This window comes from Ursus arctos, unplaced genomic scaffold (assembly GCF_023065955.2).
Source record: "Ursus arctos isolate Adak ecotype North America unplaced genomic scaffold, UrsArc2.0 scaffold_1, whole genome shotgun sequence".
NCBI lineage: Eukaryota > Metazoa > Chordata > Mammalia > Carnivora > Ursidae > Ursus > Ursus arctos.
This window is the reverse complement of record NW_026622763.1, coordinates 68,147,235-68,166,389: the sequence shown is the minus strand read 5'-3', so window position 1 is coordinate 68,166,389 and position 19,155 is coordinate 68,147,235.

The following is a 19,155-nucleotide window of genomic DNA, read 5'->3' as shown; positions in this document are numbered from 1 at the left end:
AAAAAACCATGTAACAGTAGTGGGAAACCCTGAAACATTATAACCTGAAAATAAAAATAAAATTTTCTTTATCTTTTTACCTCATGTAGTGAAAAGGGGCATGTGCTGTAGAAACAAATCTGGCCTCAGAGTCCTTACTAACTGTGTGACCTTTAGGACACTTGATTAAGCTTTGTAGTCATAAGTTAATAATCTGAAAAATAAAAGGATGCTCGCCTCAGAGAATTACATAGGATCAGAGATAATTGTCTGACTGGTGCCTAGGAAATAGTAAATACTCAATACATATTTCCCTCACTTATTTTTTTATTATTAAGGAAGAGAAAAACAATAGTAGCTTAAACTGTTACTTAATCCTTTCATCAATTCTATGTAGTGACTGCTAATTTTTATCCCCATTTCAGATGATGAAACTCACCAGAGACCACATAGCTAGAGAATGGCCAAATTCGGTTTTGAATCTAGGCAATCTTGACACCCCCCATCCAGAGCCCTCCAGCTTAAAGGTAATTTTTAGATTTAAACTGCAGTGGTAGAATTAAATGTTTCAGCATAAAATATATCTGTAAGGCTTTAAAGAATCATCTAATTAACTTTGTGATGGTAACAGAAATGTTGAGAAGAGTCAGAGAGTTTTCATGGCAGAAGCCTTAATTTTTTCTTGATTCTTACTGAATATTTTTAGATCAACCACCACTTCCCAAACATCTGCAAAGAAGTGGCATAGATATAATACAGCCTGAGAAGAGTTTCAGAGATAATCACATTAGCAGGAGAGACAAGACATTCTTAAGGAAGCAGAAGCTTCCATTTCATGGACAAATAAGGCCTGGAGAGCCAAAAACACTGATGTAATGCTGGAAAGTAGTGTAAGATAATATTAAAAGTATGATTTCAACATTAAATAAAACAAATGATGAAATATGTCAGCTAATGGCAGACCACATCCAACCTCAGGGCTCCCAAAGACTCCCGATTCAGATCAGAAGCTCTGATTCTACCAAGGTTATCTAGCAGGACTTGTTGCTTCGTTTAGATTTTCCTCAAAGCTATATTCTTCAATACAGGCAAAAACATTCTCACAGAAGCGAAATTTAACCGACTGAGCCACCCAGGTGTCCCTCACAGAAGGAATATTTAAATCAAACCTTTTTTTTAAAAATTTATTTATTTAAAGGTTTGACAAGATCTTTAAAAGATTAACAACAGATAGGAGACCAGTTAAGAATGTTGAGCACAATCGTGGCCAAGAATTTGGACAAAGCAAGTTGACCACTCCTTGCACCCTCGGTCATTTGTTCCCAGAAAGGGGATTAGATAGGGCTGCTCAGACTGATTTTACTGACATTTATAAAGAGGAACCAGTTAGGAAACCAAGCCCCACAAAAGCAGAAGCTGATGCTTAGCAGCCCAGCCCTGTCCTAACCCCACAGGAGAGAACTCAGCCAAACATCCACTTCCCCCTCTACCAACTCAGCTGTTCTCAGAAAGGAAATGGCAACCCAGTGCTTTCTCATTCACCAAAACTAAAGACAGTCTTGAGAAACAAGATGGTGTGGACAGTGCAGGAACTCTTCAATCCGGACCGATTGGTGTCAACTAACCCCAATCACTCCTTAAGGGGAGTAGTTAACCAAAAGAGAAAGGGGATGTCTAGAAAAACAACTATTGGCACTCAGATAATCATTCCTAATATACAATTCAGCAAAATAAACGAAGAGATCCCTGGTCACTAGCCCAGCCAGTTAGGTCATAATGATTATACTGCTGATTCTTTACTACATTCACAAGATTACTTCATGGTCCTCTTCCTTCTAAGACTTGTTCTTCAGTCCTTCCTCATTCTCAGAGACCAAACATAAACCTATGAGGCAATGAGGGGATTAGGGCCAGAACCTCAACATCACTACCCTGCGTAAAAAAAAAAAAAGATTATTTAGTGAGATCAAGTATAATACAGAAGGGTATCCATTAGAATCCTGTACATAAAGGCCTGGTTATCTGGGTCCTTACTGATAGACGTTTTCCTGTCAATTTTGCCACCACCCGCTACCCATGCTCACTGCCACGTTCTGGTTTCTGGGATCACAAAAGTCATTTTCACCTTCGTTACACTATCCATCTGTTCAAAACTATTACAACATCAGGTAAAGAGCTGACCAAGGTTTGTTTGAAAATAGACATCTTGTGTGGTGAAACTAACAATAAAAAATTCATATCAACTACAGTGTTCTTGTATTACAGAGGTAATCTACTTTGTAGCATAATTGGTGAGGTCAAAAAGAAATGGCCTTTTTTTAATCTTCTTAAAAAGATTTAGCCAAAAGGCTCATAAGTAGTGTTTAGTAATATTTACAACATGGCCACACAAATCGTCCCTACAATGATAAATGCTAACACACACTGAGCCTTTTCTATGTGCCAGGCATTTTATTACTTAGAAGCACTTGATACTTATTAATATATTATTTAATAATTAATACTTTGGAAGTGAATTTTCTCATTTTATAATAAGTTACGGAGCTGGGATTTAAAACCAAGTGTTACATGAAATAACTTTTTCTATGAAACAGGTTATTTGCCCTTAAAAGTGCACTTCTTTGGTTATCTAAGTGGGTAATTGGATTTTTTTGAAGGCTTTGTAGTTCACAGTGATAAGTGCAACACCAGGTTATTTAATCCCTGATGTCTAATTGTGGTGGGGGCAGTGAAGTCCACTGGTGAGGAATAACTTTGTAGTTTCTCTTGGGGAGAAATGCATCCCTAAGTAGGTTAATTCAGCTCAGCTATATTATCTTTTTAATGATAGCGTGAACAACTTCGGTTTCTGTGTTCTAAAAAGTTTCTTTCAAGTGCACCATACGTCTAAGTGGCTGCTTGAATTTATTATTTATTCAGCTGAGAAAACAAATATTAATGGCAGCTGAACTAACTCAGAATTAATAAAACAGAAGTATTTCTGTATTGGCAGATTTGTCTCATTGGAGTATGTGTCATAATCCTCATACTTAAAGGGATTTTGTAGAAAAGGCTACGGATCACACATCCAGAGAGCTGACCGAGTTCCGTAGGATCAGAAGTCCTTTCTATACTGTGTGTCTAGACACTTCAAAAAGAGTTACTTGGCTGTTGCTGATGTTTCTGATTGTCCTATGTTGCTGTAGGGGGAGTGTTGATGTGCCAGCCCAAATCCCTGTGTGGCAATCAAATCCCCAATGTAAAGTGGAATGTGGAGGTAGGGCCTTTGAGAAGTGATTAGATAAGAAGGGGGAGCCTCAGGGGCTCCTGGGTGGCGTAGTCGTTAAGCGGCTGCCTTCCGCTCAGGGCGTGATCCTGGCGTTATGGGATCGAGCCCCACATCAGGCTCCTCCGCTAGGAGCCTGCTTCTTCCTCTCACACTCCCCCTGCTGTGTTCCCTCTCTCACTGGCTGTCTCTCTGTCAAATAAATAAATAAAAATAAAATCTTAAAAAAAAAAAAAAAGGGGGGGAGCCTCATGAATGGGATTGGTGTCCTTAGAAAAGAGACCCCAGAGAGCTCCCTCACCGCTTCTGCCATGGGAGGACACAAAGAAAAGATGCACCTCAGTGAACCAGGAAGCAGGCCCTTACCTCAGACACTGAATCTTCCAGGGCCTTGATCTTGGACTTCCCTGTCTCCAAAGTGGTGAGAAATACATTTCTGTTATTGATAAGCCACCCACTCAATGGTATTCTTTTAAAACAGCCCAAATAGGCTAAGACGTATGTAAAAATAAATAAATAAGTGATAGTTTTAGAAACCAACTCTCCTGCTTTCAGAATCCTGTTCCTTAACGTGCTCTAGACGGTCTGACTAGAAGCATGTAACAGGTTCCGCTAACGTCATGCCTGACACATGTTGCAGTGGAGGGCTTGATGACTCTTTATGGAAGTTTTTCTTATTCTCTTGGTTTCTCTATAGTAAAAATAAATATCTTTTCTTATTTCATAGCATTATACAGCTTACACACTTCCTCTCCTTTCACACACAGGCAAGCACACACATATACCAATATATCACCTGGAAGAAACAGCCACTGCTTCCATACAAACCCCTAATTAAGAGCATTTTCCATGTGAACATAGAGTGTCCCAGTTGGAAGAATGTTTACAGATAATGTACTCTAACCCCACCTTTTTGTAAAAAAAAAAAAAATGTATATATATACATATATACACACACACACACACATATACATACATACACACACGCACACCCAGAAAGGTGAACAGGAGTACCACTACAGTCCCTAATGAATTAAGGCTCTCAGTAATAATCACTATAGGCTGCTAATATCATGACAAAGGGGACAAGAGTCAAAACAATGAAATCAGAAGCTCTAAAGTTAGGACTCAGCATCAATATATGGTAAAACCCCTCAGTGTACCACCAAATCAGAGCCACACCAGTTTAGAAGAGACTTTTTTTTTCCAGAATATTTCCTTTATTTTCCACATACCTATTCTGGAACAGTATCTCCCTTATTCTAGCTTGGGAAATCCTGCACTGAGATAAGCTTCTAGAAGTGAAATTACTGACTATATAGTTAAGAACTCTGACATGTATTGTCAATTGACATTTTAGAAATTTTGAAGAGATTTATCCTCCCTTTTGCCCTTTGTATGTTCAACAAACCTAGTTTATTAATTTATTCAACAAACCTTTACTGAACAACTACAATGTTCCAGCACCGAGACTGCATCAGTAAAAAAAAAAAAAAAAAAAAAAAAAAAAAATCCCTAACTTCATGAAGCTTGCGTCCTAATGGGAGTAGACAGAAACAATAGAAAAAAATAAAAAAATAAAATTATATAGTATATTAGAGGGTGATGAATACTATGTTGAAAAATGAAACAAGGGAGGGGATAGGGACTTAGCAGGAATGACTACAGAGAGTGGGCAGGGAAAGTGATATTTGAGTAAAGATAAAAAGGAGAGGAGGGAGCCGTTGAAAAGGCTCAGGCTGCCTGCCTTTTTCTAGGACCAGTAAGCAGGCTGGTGACTGAAGCAGAGTGAGCAAGGAGAACGAGAAAAGGATGAGGATGTGGAGGGGGCATATCATATAGGAGGACACTGAGTTTGACTCTGAGACAGGACTCCGTTGGAATGTTTTGAGCAAAGACCCAAATCAGACTTAACAGGATCACTCTGACTGCTGGGTGAAGAACAAAAGGAAGCAGGAAAAATGGTTAAAAGATTATTATATTAATCCACTTGAGCTATGTCGTGGCTTGCACGAGAATGGGAGCAGTGACGCTGGTAAGGAGGGAGAGCCCACAGGTTTGCTGTCTGGCTATAAGCAGAGTTTGGGAAAATGAGATGAATAAAATCTGACTTCTAGATTTTCGGTCTGAGCAACTGGAAAGCAGGTTGTCTGTCATTCACTGAAATGGTGAAGACTACCGAGCGGACGTGTTGGGGGAAGATCGGGAGGGCCATGTTAGACAGGAAAGGCTGTGAGGCAGGAAGAATACAGGAAGGAGAGTGGTGTCCTGGATGCCAGGTGAACCGAATGTTTCTGTGAAGAGGGGGTGATTGTTGTGTCAAATGCTGCTGATAGATCACATGAGATAAAACCTGAGGGCTAATCATTAGGTTTAGCAAAAAGGAAAGTCAAGGCCGACTTTGACAAGAGCAGCTGCACTGGCGTTGGTGAGGGCGAAAGCCTGAATAGACTGAGTCAAGAGGTAACGGAAGTCGAGGAATTGGAAATGGTAAAACAATTATACCCAACTCCTTCTAAGGGGATCGCGGCAGAGCAGAACAAAGGGGAAATAACTTGAGGAAAGTAGGACAAAAGAGATGTTCTTTTAAAGATTGTGTTTATTTATTTGACAGAGAGCCCAAGCAGGGGGAGCAGCAGGCAGAGGGAGATGCAGTCTCCCCACTGAGCAGGGAGCCCGATGTGGGACTTGATCCCAGGACCCTGGGATCGTGATCTGAGCTGAAGGCAGACACTTAACCGACTGAACCACCCAGGCATCCCAAAAGAGAGATTTTTTAAGATGTGAAAAATAGTATCATGATTGTAGGTTGAAGAGAATGATTCAGTAGATAGAGGGAATTCTGGAGACACATCCTTGTCCTTGAGTAGGTGAGGGGGGGGGAGGGGGAGAGAGCCTGTGAAAGGGTTGATGGGAGCAGAGAATATTCTTCTGGAACAGGAAGGGAGATGCTAGTGGGCGGGGTGACTTGGTGGTGTGAGTGTGTGGAAATCCTCTTCTGGTTGTTACTACTTTCTGTTTGTTTATTTATTTATTTATTTATTTATTTATTTATTTATTTATTTAAAATTCAATTAGCCAACATATAGTACATCATTAGTTTTTGATTTAGTGTTCAACAATTCATTGGTTGCATATAACACCCAGTGCTCATCACATCACGTGCCCTCCTTAATGCTACTACTTTCTGAGTGAAATAAGCAAGTCTCCATTTAGAGTGAAGATGGGGAGAAGATGCTTTAAGTTTGAAGTATGGAAAGGGTATGAAATAGTTGTTAGGGAATGTGGGAGAGTGAGTGAACTAGGGAGATGGGTTACAATTTTACAACGGGACTAATTGCTCACTGGAAGACAATGAACAGTAAATTTAGAGTTAGACCACCGCACATAGTTTTGTATTTTTTTCTTCAGACACATTCATCTGTGAAGGTTTGGGCACAGACTAGGCTGAGATTAAGATTTAACCAGTATCGAAGTTTTGCCAAGTGACAGTAACGCTGTTTTTTGCAGTTTATGTTGTACAAATCTTTCCTGGTTTGTGACTTGCCTTCTCCTTTTGTCTCTCTATATTGTTTTGAACTACCGTAACTTTTTAGATGGTCAAATCTATTATATTTTTCTTATGGCTTCTTCCATTGTTTTTTTGCTTGAGGGAGCCTTTCCTCAAGAAGGGATGATATAATCTTTCTTTGTACCTTCTCCAATTTTCTATGCTTGAATTTTTAACTCTTTAATCTATCTGTAGGTATGCTATGATGCAAAGTTCTAAAAAATAGTCATCAAAATTTCCTTCTTCTTCACATTAATTATTAAAGAAGCAATTCCTTATCGTTAAGTTTGTAATTTCTTTAAAATATGTTACCTTATTATTTTTCTATATTTTATAAATTCTCGTTCCAGGTTATCACTTCTGACTTATCTGTCTATTCCCAGTCCTTACCATGCTGTAACAATGGTATGTTTATAATTCTTCAGCATCTGATAAGGCAAATACCAACCTCCAGCCTCTTTTTTATAAGTATTCTTTAACCATTCTTACTTATTTTTCTAGAAAATTTTGTCATGATTCAAAAACAGGCTCCTCTTAGGGTTTGTTTGGAATCAAAAGAAGCCCCAAATCTTAATTTGGGAAATATCAATTTCTTTATAATATTTAAATTCCCCATTCAGGAACCGTGCTCTGATCATCTTTTCTGGTCTTTTAAATTGTACTGGGTTGATAACTCATTCATGTTTTTATACACTTCAAATCTCCCTGAAATATAATTTTACTTCGATTTTGATTTAGCTAGAATGATTCCTCAAGTAAATTCCCTGGAAAGAAAAGCAGAAGGTAACTTTCTGATACTTTACATAACCAAAAAAAAATTTTTCTCATACACATATGATATTTGGGGCAGATATAGAATCTTCAAATTATAATTTTTTCCTCTTAATATTTATCACTGGGTCCAATGGATAGAATGTTCCTTGAAAATACTACTACTACTGAAGGAAAAAAATGAAAAACAACCTAAATGTCAAAAAAGAAGAGATTTATTAAATAAGTTAGTGACTAATTAGTAGGGAAGTCTATCAACTATTTTTAAAATGAGATAAATATATGCACATGATAAGATTATTTGGGAAAAATGGAGGGGCTGCATAACAATATATATACTATGATTAGATTTTTGAAAAATAAAATCCTATGTGGATATATATTGGTATATCTATTTCCATTTCCATTTATCTGGAAGAACACACATCAAATATTAACAAATCACAATGGATATTAAAATTAATGTGTGTGGGAGGAACTTTCACTTTTTTTATATACTCTAAGTTATTTGAAGTTTTAAAGTTATGTATTATTCTTAACCAACAGGTGTACAGTTTTATACAGCCAATGTACATACTTACTTCGCCTTTTCCCAGCCTAAGCTGTCAACCACACTCCCTGCTACAAACGCTGGGTTAGGTGCCTCTTTTATTTGAATTATAAAACTTTTCGCTTTAATTGATAATTGCCTATTTATCTTTTTTTTTCCAAGTAGACTGAAAAGTCAGGTATTTCCCCTATTTCATCATTTTCGGTTATATCTTATGAAGTAATTGTTCAATAACTATTTGTTGAAAGTGTCCGTGCTTTGAAAGAGAATGTGTATTACCTCGTTCTCTGGCAAGTAAAAGAGGCAGTGTTCAGAAGATAGAAAGGGGAAGTGATATAGGCAGGGTGAGGAGTCCTGAGGGGGAGCAGCCAATCCACCGTGGGAATGATTCCCTTAACTGTCATCTTAGTAGGTCAAAGGGAACGAGGTGGAGACTTACAGGAAAAGCTAGGCAAGAGTACTAAGAAGGCAACTGGCCTTCTTCACTGGGGGAATTCTGCACCTCGGTAGGAGAATATGACGTCAATGTCTCTCCTCCATGACCTAATAGTTCACATATCCCATGTGGGCAGGATACACAGGAGTAGCAAGAAACTTCTGAAGGGGATGTTGAAAGGCAAATAAAAAGCAAGAAAAAGCAGGACTTACTTATTAGGGAAAAGACTAAGCTATCCCAAAAATGAAACCAAAAAGTATGCATCGACATGCAGAGGCTTAAGTAACATGGAGGTTCACATCCTTCTCATGTTACAGGAAGGTGAGCAATCCAGCTTGGCAGGAGAAAGTCCCTCCAGGATCCACCTTCCTTCCACTTGTTATTGCTTCACTATTCCCTGAGGTGATCTCTTCCTCCTCATGGTCAGAGTTAGGTTGTGGGCACATTCAGTCTTCCAACCTATGGAAGAGGAACAGAGAGGAACTCTGAGGCGAGTGGCTTATCTTTTAAGATAGAAATGACCCAGAATTAACACATTACTTCAGCTTACATCCCATTGGCTAAAACTTAGCCACATAATCATATTTAGTTGTGAAAAGAGGAAAAAGATTTAGTCTTTAGCTGAGTAGCCATGTATCTAGTGTCATCTGTTTCTATGGAAGACGGAAAATAGAGACTTTAGAGAAAAACCAGGAGTTTTTGCCATATAAAGAAATCAAATATGGTGCTTATAACCGGACTGATAAAAGTTGCGTTGAAACTCTAGTGGCCATCAAATGCTGGTCTAAGACTGCTAATGTATGTGCCGTACAAAAACTAAGGTCTATGCAAGCAATTTAAAGCTAAAGGGATTGTTTTTTATTATGAGATAATATCCTTTCTATTGTTTATGTTAAAATATCTTTAGTGATACAGTGAGGATGGTAGATAGCATTTTAAATATCTTTTTTCCTTTTTTTTTTTTTAGCAAAATAGAGTATTGACAATACTACATCAGTATTCCCATTCTCCAGTTTGTGTATGTGTGTTTGTTGAGGTTTTACTGATTCTTGACATTTTTATGTGGGACCGATGCTCCATATGACCACCGAAAACAGAGGCTCAGCAGAGAGGCCAGTAATTGGGATTGTTATTCTCAGCTATTCTTCCTTCAACATGAAGATGGCGTCTCGCCCACAGGTGAGGTTTTCTAAACTCTTCCCACCGGAGCCACCATCATCTCCCTCTCCACAACCAGCTTGCTTCCCCTCTTCTGGACTCCCAGGGTAGTCTTTACATGGTCGCACCATAGCATTTATCATATGACATTGTATTAAAGGTTAATGTTGCTCCTCCTTGAACACGAGCACCTCCAGAATAGGGACCCTGTGCCCACTGAATGTACTAGTTTTTTCAATAGGAAGGAAATATCTGTATTAGTTTGTTAGGGCTGCCCCAACAAAATGCTACACTCTAGGTGGTTTAAACAATAGAAATTTGCCTTGTCACGATCTATAAATCTAAGATAAAGGTGTCAGCACGATTGGTTTCTTCGGAGACCTCTCTCCTTGGTGTGCAGATGGCCTCCTCTTCACTGTGTCCTCACATGGTCTTTCTTCCGCGCCCATGGAGCCCCAGTGTCTCTTTATGCACCCAAATTTCCTCTCCTGATAAAGATAGCAGTCAGATTGGATTAGGACTCACCCTAACAGCTTCATTTTAACTTAATCACCTCTTCGAAGGCCCTATCTTTAAAAACAGGCACATTTTGAAGAACTGGGAATTAGGACTTCAGCATATCAATTTGGGTACAGACATAGTTTAGCCCATAACAACATTTTAATGATCTTTGCTGATTATAAACTGATCCATGTTTTTATTTTTTAGTCAAATTATACAGAAAAGTAGAAGTAGAAAGTCAAAATCTCCTTTCATCCCACTCATCATGATAGTAGCTCCCAAAAGTTAGGGGTAATCAATGATTCTGGAATGAATGAGTGAGTGAGCAACCAGGTGGTCCCCATATTATACCTGAGGAAAATGAGACAGACCAAAAGGCTAGGCAACTTTTTTTTTTAAGATTTTATTTATTTATTTAGAGAGAGAGAGCGCATGCGGGGGGCGGGGCGGGGGGGAGGAAAGAGAGCATCTCAAGCAGACTCGGTGCTGAGTGCAGACCCCCATACAGGGCTTGATCTCACCACCCTGAGATCATGACCTGAGCCAAAATCAAGAGTAAGATGCTTAACCAACTGAGCCGCCCACATGCCCCAAGGCAACTATCTTAAGGTCATAAAACCAATTAATGATAGGAAGACCATAACCAGTTCTACTAATTTCTCATCTAATATTCCTTCTACTATCCTTTGCTACTTCTTTTTTACATTTGTTGTAATTATTGAATAAAGACTTGTGTTCCTCATTTTTAATGTCAAAGTGGGTAAGCTGAAGATTTTATATTTCTCTAAAAGTTACCAAACTCAATTAATTTAAATGCTTTTAACTTACATTTAGTCTTGTCTTAGGATCTTTTTGTAGCAAGAAACAGATATGCACTCCGATTAATTTTCAGGTATCTGTTGCTGCATAACAAATCTTGTCAAAATTTAGTGACTTAAGGGCACCTGGGTGGCTCAGTTGGTTAAGCATCTGACTCTTGATTTCAGCTCAGGTTATGATCTCAGAGTCCTAGGAGCAAGCCCCGCTTCAGTCTCCCCGCTCAATGGAGAGTCTGCTTGTCTCCCCCTCTCTTTCCCCCTCCCCTTCTGCTCTTTCTTTGTCTCTGTCTCTGTCTCTCTCAAATAAATAAATCTTTTTAAAAAGCAGTGGCTTAAAACAGCGACTACTTTATTTGTGTGATTCTGTAGGCTGGCCATCTGAGAGGGATTTCTGATGACCTTGCCTGCAACCACTCAAGGTCTCTTATGGCTTAGACTCTGAAACTCACACAGTGTTGCTTTTCTCACATTCTGTTGGTCAAGGTCAGTCACAAGGCCACCCCAGATGCAAGGGGTGGAGAGATAGCCTTTGCCTCTCGATGGAAGGAGAGGCAACACCATATTGCAAAGATGCATGTGGATACAGGAAAGTGTGACTCATTGGGGGCCTTATTATAATGCTTTGCCATAGCTGACATTTCCCACAGGATAGCATTCTGCTTGCCAGCCTTCCCGTTATGCCCACGGCTTCCTTTCAACAAACTGAATAGTTCATATGGTTTCATGCTTTGTACTGCGTAACTTTGCCACCTGGCTTCAAAAAGTCAGACTGGAAATTAGTGCTTATATTAGTTAAGATTAGGACCAACTTCAAGTGAGACAAAATCCCACATGGCTGGGTTTAAACAAAATAGAAGTTTATTTCTGGCTCTTGTCTAAGTCCAGAGGTAGGTTCTTCAGGATTGGTATTGGCCTTGAATTATCTGACCCCTTCAATCTTGTTGCTCCATTGAGAAACAGTAACTTCCATTCCCACGGTTGCCTCATGATCCAAAGCTGCCAAAGCTCCGGTTATCACAACCAATTCCACCCAACAGGAAGAGAAAAGGGAGGAAACATAGAACCCACTCTAATTAAGGGTGCCTCCTGGAATTTGCACACCCAAAACTTCCTCTTATATCCTATTGGCCTGCACTTAGTCATAGAGCCATACCTATCAACACAGGGGATTGGGAAATGTATGCTATTTCTGGTGGCCATGGGCCCCACCAGAAATCAGGGGTTCTCTTACTACAAAATAAGGGGAGAGTAGATACTGATGGATGATCAGCAGTCTCTGCCACAGGGCTTGACCTACAGACAGACATCTGTACACTGTCCATGGGCATATAATGTAGCCTGGTAAGACATGCATTATTTATTAACTCATTCCTTCTGCAAACATAGTATATATTGTGTCCTTTCTGTGTGCTGAGCACTGTTCTAGCTACTAAAAATAGGGCAGTAAACAAAGCAAAGTCCCTGCCTTCATTGAGTTATACTCTAGTTGGGAAAGCCAGGCAGTAAACAAATATACAATATAATGTAAACTATGCTAAGTGCCATGAGTAATTCATCTAGATAGTTAAGGCATGTGGGTAGGAAGGCCAGTTATTTTAGATATGTGACATGTGAGCGGGGACACAGATGAGGTAAGGAACAGCCCTGCAGATCTGGGGGGAAAAGGCACAGGCTGAGGGAACAGTAAGTTCAAAGGCTCTGAAGCAGGAGCATGCATGGCATGTTGGAGGAACAGCAAGGAATCTGGTATAACTAGAACAGGGAGTGGGGGAATGACAGGACATGAGGATAGAGAGAGCCAGAGGTCAGATTATAATAAGCACTACGGAGTGGACTGTGAATAAGATATTCCTTCTTCAGGAGTCTGAAAGCAAAGTCGTGTCAGAGGTTCTCAGGCTCACACCCTCCAGATCTCAAGAGCAGTAATTGGCTAGGAAGACTCACAGGACTCAGCATACAGTCATACTTATGGCTAGAATAGCAACAGGACACAGAGCAAAATCCACAAAGGGAAAAAGTGCATAAGGCAAAGTCTGGAGGAAACAAGGTACGAGCTTCCAAGAGTCTCCTCCCAGGGAAGTCACACCAGAGGAGCTTCTTTCCTCCAGAAACCAGCTGTGACAACAGCTGTGAAATGCTGTCTACCAGGGAGGCTTATGACAAAGTCGGTGCCCAAGGTATTTTGAGGGTTGGTCACACGGGTATTCTCTTCCTGGTATGGACCAAATTCCTGACTGCCAAAGGAAAGCACGTGTTTAGCATAAGCTGTATTGTTTGTACAGACAGTTTAGGCAGAGCAAGCTACTCTTACCATTTAGCAAGTGGTCAGAACCCTCCGAAAACCTAAGCTCTCAAATGCTGGGCAAGGGCCAAGCTTGCAAGCAGGTCTTTCTAAGAATAGCAGTCTTGGGCCTGTTATTAACTCCGTTCTGCACAAAAGCATACAGACAGATGCTCCAAGCAAGCAGAAGAGAAGCCAGGAAGCTAAGCAGAGACTAAGCAGACTCCATGAGCAAATAGAGGCAATGAGTAAATAAAATTCATGAGATAAATAAACTGAGAAGTAGCCAGAGGGCAGTAATAACAGTGGGAGGAAGAAGCAGAGAAGAGAGACACTGAATCACGTGAATAGAAGGGTATCTTGCACAGGAAGAATGAATGCCCTTCTATGTGACAACAGCCCCGGTATTGCTTTGGGGACCTTAGAAGTGCTTTGTGATCCTGGAGACCAATGAACAGTGCTCTGCTTCTTCCTGAGGCCTGATTGTTCCATTAAAATGGTGTCCCATTCTTGACTCCTAATTTCCTTTTGGATCTTTGTAATGAATTCCAATTATCCAGGATCAGGGACAGGTCTTGTGCTGTGTTTCTCGAAACCTGAAAGCGCCTCACTAATACACCTGGGTTTTCAGCCATTGGAAATATAGACTTAAAGAGAACTGATATGGTGGCCAAGGGATCACCGGCCAAGTGGATGAAGGACCAAGATTCATAGTACATAGTGTCAAACTCCCCACCTTCCACCATGAAGCCGTGTTCCAGTCATAACAAACTAGACACAACTATACTCAGATCCATAGTGGACTTTTATGCTTTTTTAATTTTGATCATGTTTTTCACTGTTTAGAATTTCAGGGCTCTTCTTCCTCAAAAATTACCTAGCCACAAATGCTGTTTGCATTATCTCTAAGGCCTCCCTGACCACCCCTCTCCCCACACTCTTCTTGGGCCCCGCTTGAGTGACTCCTTCCCTCTACGCTACTCTCTTAGTGATTGGTACATGTTTCTGTAGTAACAATTGTAAAGCATATTATAATCAGCTATTTAGGCACTTGTCTCTGAAACAAATTATGTTCCTAGTATAGTGCTTCACAAATGGTAATTTTTAAATAAATGTGTATTTGGTGAATGAATGAATGAATGAATGAATGAACCAAAAAACAAATGCAGTGAGTCACATTTTGAAGCGTTCTGATTCCAGAATTTAAGGCCAGAGCTCCTTGACCAAGACACCCAGTTCTTAATTTTCGTGCTTGAAACAATAATCTCTCTCATTCGTTGGGGGTACTTATTGTTTTCTAAAATTGTATTGCTTTTATGTTATTTCTTGGAAGACATTATTACTTTACCAATGTTAAATAGCCATCTTAGCATTGATTCTAATGATTTTCCTAGTGAAAATAAAATTCTTTTTTATTTTCTAATTATGGGAGGACTTAAATATACCCCATCCAATAAGTATATGCTAAATATAGTCAATTTTGAGTCTCCGAGTATGTTTATACAAGTAAGTAAACACACAGAATTGTTCTCCTGATATGAAAGTACTTCCTATCACTAGTGCCTCATGTATATATGCATATTTCAAATTAATTTTTCAAAGGGAATAATTTCAAGGAGTATTGTTTTCACAATCTACTACTTAATGGCACTGAAAGTGAATTGCCTAAGAGATTTTACGTAAAACCAATTCTAGAAAGCATAGTCAGGATCATTGCAAACATTAAATTGAATCTAAGTTTGTTGCTCTTTCCACAAGATCTCTTTTGATTAATGGCCTTTTAAAATCTGCTAGTATATTTTATGGCTTTCTGTGCTTCCTTGAGAGTTATGAGAATCAAGGCTTTTTCTTAAATGCTTTGATGACGTGCTGTAGCTAACTGTTGTTAACACGCAAGAGGTTTCAAGAACTAAACAAAATGTATTACCAGAAATTGACGACAGATTTTTTTTTCAATAGCATCATCTGAAATTGAAGCCAATTAGAATTAATTTTGAATTTCCAAGATTAGCTGTTGAAAAGAGAGTTTACAAATGCTTGTGGATGAAGTTGGGGTGTTGTCCGATTCTTGAGTGTCTGTATGGAGAGGAGGATACTGCTGTGGGACCAGAGAAGAAAAATTATGTTTGGGGAGCATTTTCTTTGATTCAGGCACTTACACACTTTCATTATCATTGCGACACTCCTCTGAAGTAGGACTCTTCTCCACATTCCACAGATGGGCCAGTGAAGATAGGACAGAGGCTCCAGGCTACACAACTTCTATCTGGTAGCAGAGACACAAACTTTGGAGTCAGAGAAACTTGGTTGTTTGTGTCTCTACCACCCAATATTCAAGGTCAGGTTATCACGTCACAAGATACAAACAGTTCTGTATCAATGTAACCTCTTCTGGATATCATCCCTGAAATGGGGTGACCTGCTTAGAGATTGAAGTAAAAAAAGAAAAAAAGAATTGAAGAAGGGTCAGCAAATTATGGTCCCAAACCTGTTTTCGTAAATAAAAACTCATTGGACAGGTGCCAAGCACATGTTTGCCATGTTGCTGATGGCTGCTTGTGGCCACAACGACAGAGTTGAGTAGTTGTGACCGAAATCACATAGTCCAAAGAGCCCAAAATATTTACTATCTGATCTGTTACAGAAAAACTGTGCTGACCTCTGGAATAGAATCAACATCCAGCGCTGTCCCAGGAAGATGGGTTCAATGTCAGGGGGACTGTGGAGAACTGTACTGTTACAGAGTTGCTGGGGGATCTGCCAGCTCTGCCTTGGCCTGGAGGAAGGATTTTATAAAATGAGTCAACTCCTCTTGCCCTAACCTATTGTCCATCAAGGAATCTCATTACAAATACTATTCTCTAAGTTCCGCGATAACTAAAAACATGTATGAAGAAAACCACAGATAATATAGTTGCTATGCAAACAGAAACGAACTATACATTAGAACAGAAATAGAACACTAATAGATATGTAAAACTTTTCTAGATTGGTACAGGCTGTCCATCCCCGAACCAATTAAACATTGGTAAGGGACATGGAATTCAGTGACTGGCTTAAATTAATCATGGCCAGCCACTCACAACTCAACAATGTGAAGCAAATATTAAGGATGGAGTTGAATGGATGTTGACAGGTCGGTCTTTATATTCAAAACAATGAATGTGATTTTCTGATGAAGGGTCTACTAAGACACTGCATGAAAAAATACAATCTTAATTAAACAGTACAGCTTGTCCTTACTATTTTGCTGTTTGACACTCATAGATTCAACTGATCATAAATGACCAGATATGTTCATCACAAATAATTGTTTAAAATTTCTAAAGGGTAATTCTGGAAACTTTTGAAATTTCCAAAATTGAGAAAAACAAAAAGTTTATATAGTTTCTTGGCTTTCTTCTCATGCCATCGACAGATATGTCATTTCCTATGCATAAACTCACACCCTACAAAGTACTGCCTTTTCTTTATTTCCCTCTTAAATAAAAAAGTAATCCAATTTAATTTTGAGAAGAGAACTCATTGACATAATTAATCATTCTAAAGTTACTAAAGTGTGTCTCAGGAGTCATCCCTTTCTTATCTATGTTCTGTAGTCACCCTGTTCTCCTGTTCCAGAAGTTACTGTTTTCTTGTGGACCATCTCATAGATAATCTGTGCCTTTATAAGCAAATATGTAAATATATTCTTTCCCTCCACCTCTTTTTACAGCATCTGTGCCTTGCTTTTCTGCCTTTATAATACATCTTCATGATCTTCTGTACTGTTACACAATTCACTCCTCCTTCTATAGGTCTTCATGATATTCCACTGATGGGTATACTATAATTTCTTTGATTAATCCACTGTTGATGGACATTTGAGTGGTTTCCAATCTTTTGATATTACAAACAATGCTATAATATGTAAGCCGAGACATATGTCATTTCACACATTTTGGAGCATATCTGTAGAACAAATTACTGCCTTTTCATCTTTCACCAGAATTTCATTTTCACTAGAACAATTTGCTCTGGATGGGAATATTCATAAAACACTTTTTAAAAAAGATGTATTTATTTATTTTAGAGAGCGACAAAGGGGCGGGCGCCCGTGCACTGGTTAGGGGGTAGAGGGAAAAGAAGAGAGAGAATCTCAGGCAGACTCCCCGCTGAGCAAGGACCCCCCCCCCCCACATGGGGCTTGATCTCACAACCCTGAGATCATGACCTGAGCTGAAATCAAGAGTTGGATGCTTAACCGACCTGGCCACCCGGTGCCCTGCACTGAAACACTTTAATCTTTTGTTTGTTTGATATAAAAGACTCATTCATTTCATAGACTGAAACTATCTCCAAATTACATGGTCCACACTCTAATTTACACTAAGGCTCGGTTTGCCTGGCTAAGAACAATCACTTTCTTAGAGCTTCACCTGTATTGTCACAACTAGCAATTGGGAGACTCAGGAGAAACGACAACACTGACGGCCCAGGAAACAAGTTGAGAACAATACCAGGAAGCCAAGAGACCAAGAGACGCCCAAGCCAGGCAGCACTCGGGCCTTGCCCACTTGCCTAGCAACTTACTCGCTGGCCTCAGAAGCATTTCAATTCAAATTGACGTCTCAGCAAAGTCTCTAGCTTCGCGGCCCTTCTGGGGAAGCTTGTACGTGTCCAAAACTTTGTAAACATTTCCTGTTAGAGTTCTCAAAGTTGTAATACCCAGGATATTTCACGGGTTCCCATTAGCAAGGGTCATGAGAGCCAAATGCTTTGTTTTCTAGTTACCAGTCCAGGGCAGAAGCCAATAGACTCTGAGCAAGTTTCAAACAGTTCGTTTAATGTGGATGATACCACCCCTTGGGCCTTATCAATGGATGTTCAGACATTGCCCTCAGAACCAAGTGTTGGAATCCATACCACTTAGCTTCCATACGACTCCCTCCTCCAAAGTAAACCCAGATTCCAGGCTCTTTCCCCTGTCCTAAGAGCTACTGAAACGAAAATAGCCCTGCAAGAGAGAACGCTGTAAACTCAACCAGTCTTTACACACCATTTTGACAGGTTTTATCATATTGTTCACAGGATGACATTTTAATGGGGAGGGGGAGAAAGAGCTGTGTGCATACAGCAGGGTGAGACAGAGTGCTGCTCAGAAGGAGACAGACAGCAGGACTGATACACAGCAAAAGTTCAGTCTGCCTCCGAGTAGCCCCTGAAATATCATCACCAGCACTGCCCCTCTCCCAGTGTTAAATCTCCCTTATGAATGTTTGGGAACTACAAACATCAGGATGGATTATTGGACTCTGCAGTATTATAACAATTAACTTTATTTAATGGCTCCCTTAATATCGGCATGCTCAAGGACCAGTAACTTCTAATCGCTGCATTAGACAGTCTTCCCAACTTGCTTATGGGCGCTTGTGAAGGGGGTTTATGATGTTCTTTTAAATACAGTCAGCTCTTAGAAGAGTTTCATAGCGATTTTGTTTTTCAAAAGAATTTTCTCAAGAGTTGATCCTGGGCCTTTAAGCATAGACTAAAGGTTATCTCTCACAGAGGCATAATTTACCAAGGCCTAAAATCACTCAGACTGAAGAAGACCTCTGACTAATTGCTGCGAGGGGTCAGCCAGTGGAGTGGAATGCCTGAAAAAGTGGATCACACAGTTAATTACACGCAGTGTAGCCAAGAGCTGAGCGAAAGGCAATCTCACTCTATCTCTTTGATTTGTATCCAGTTTGAAACTCTGGCACTGGCAGCAACTTGGTTTTTGTGTCTTCAGAGCCCTGGCAGGGGACTGAGCGAGGCTGTATCATTTACGGCCTTTCCTGGCGGCTAGGTGCAGTTTGCTGAGT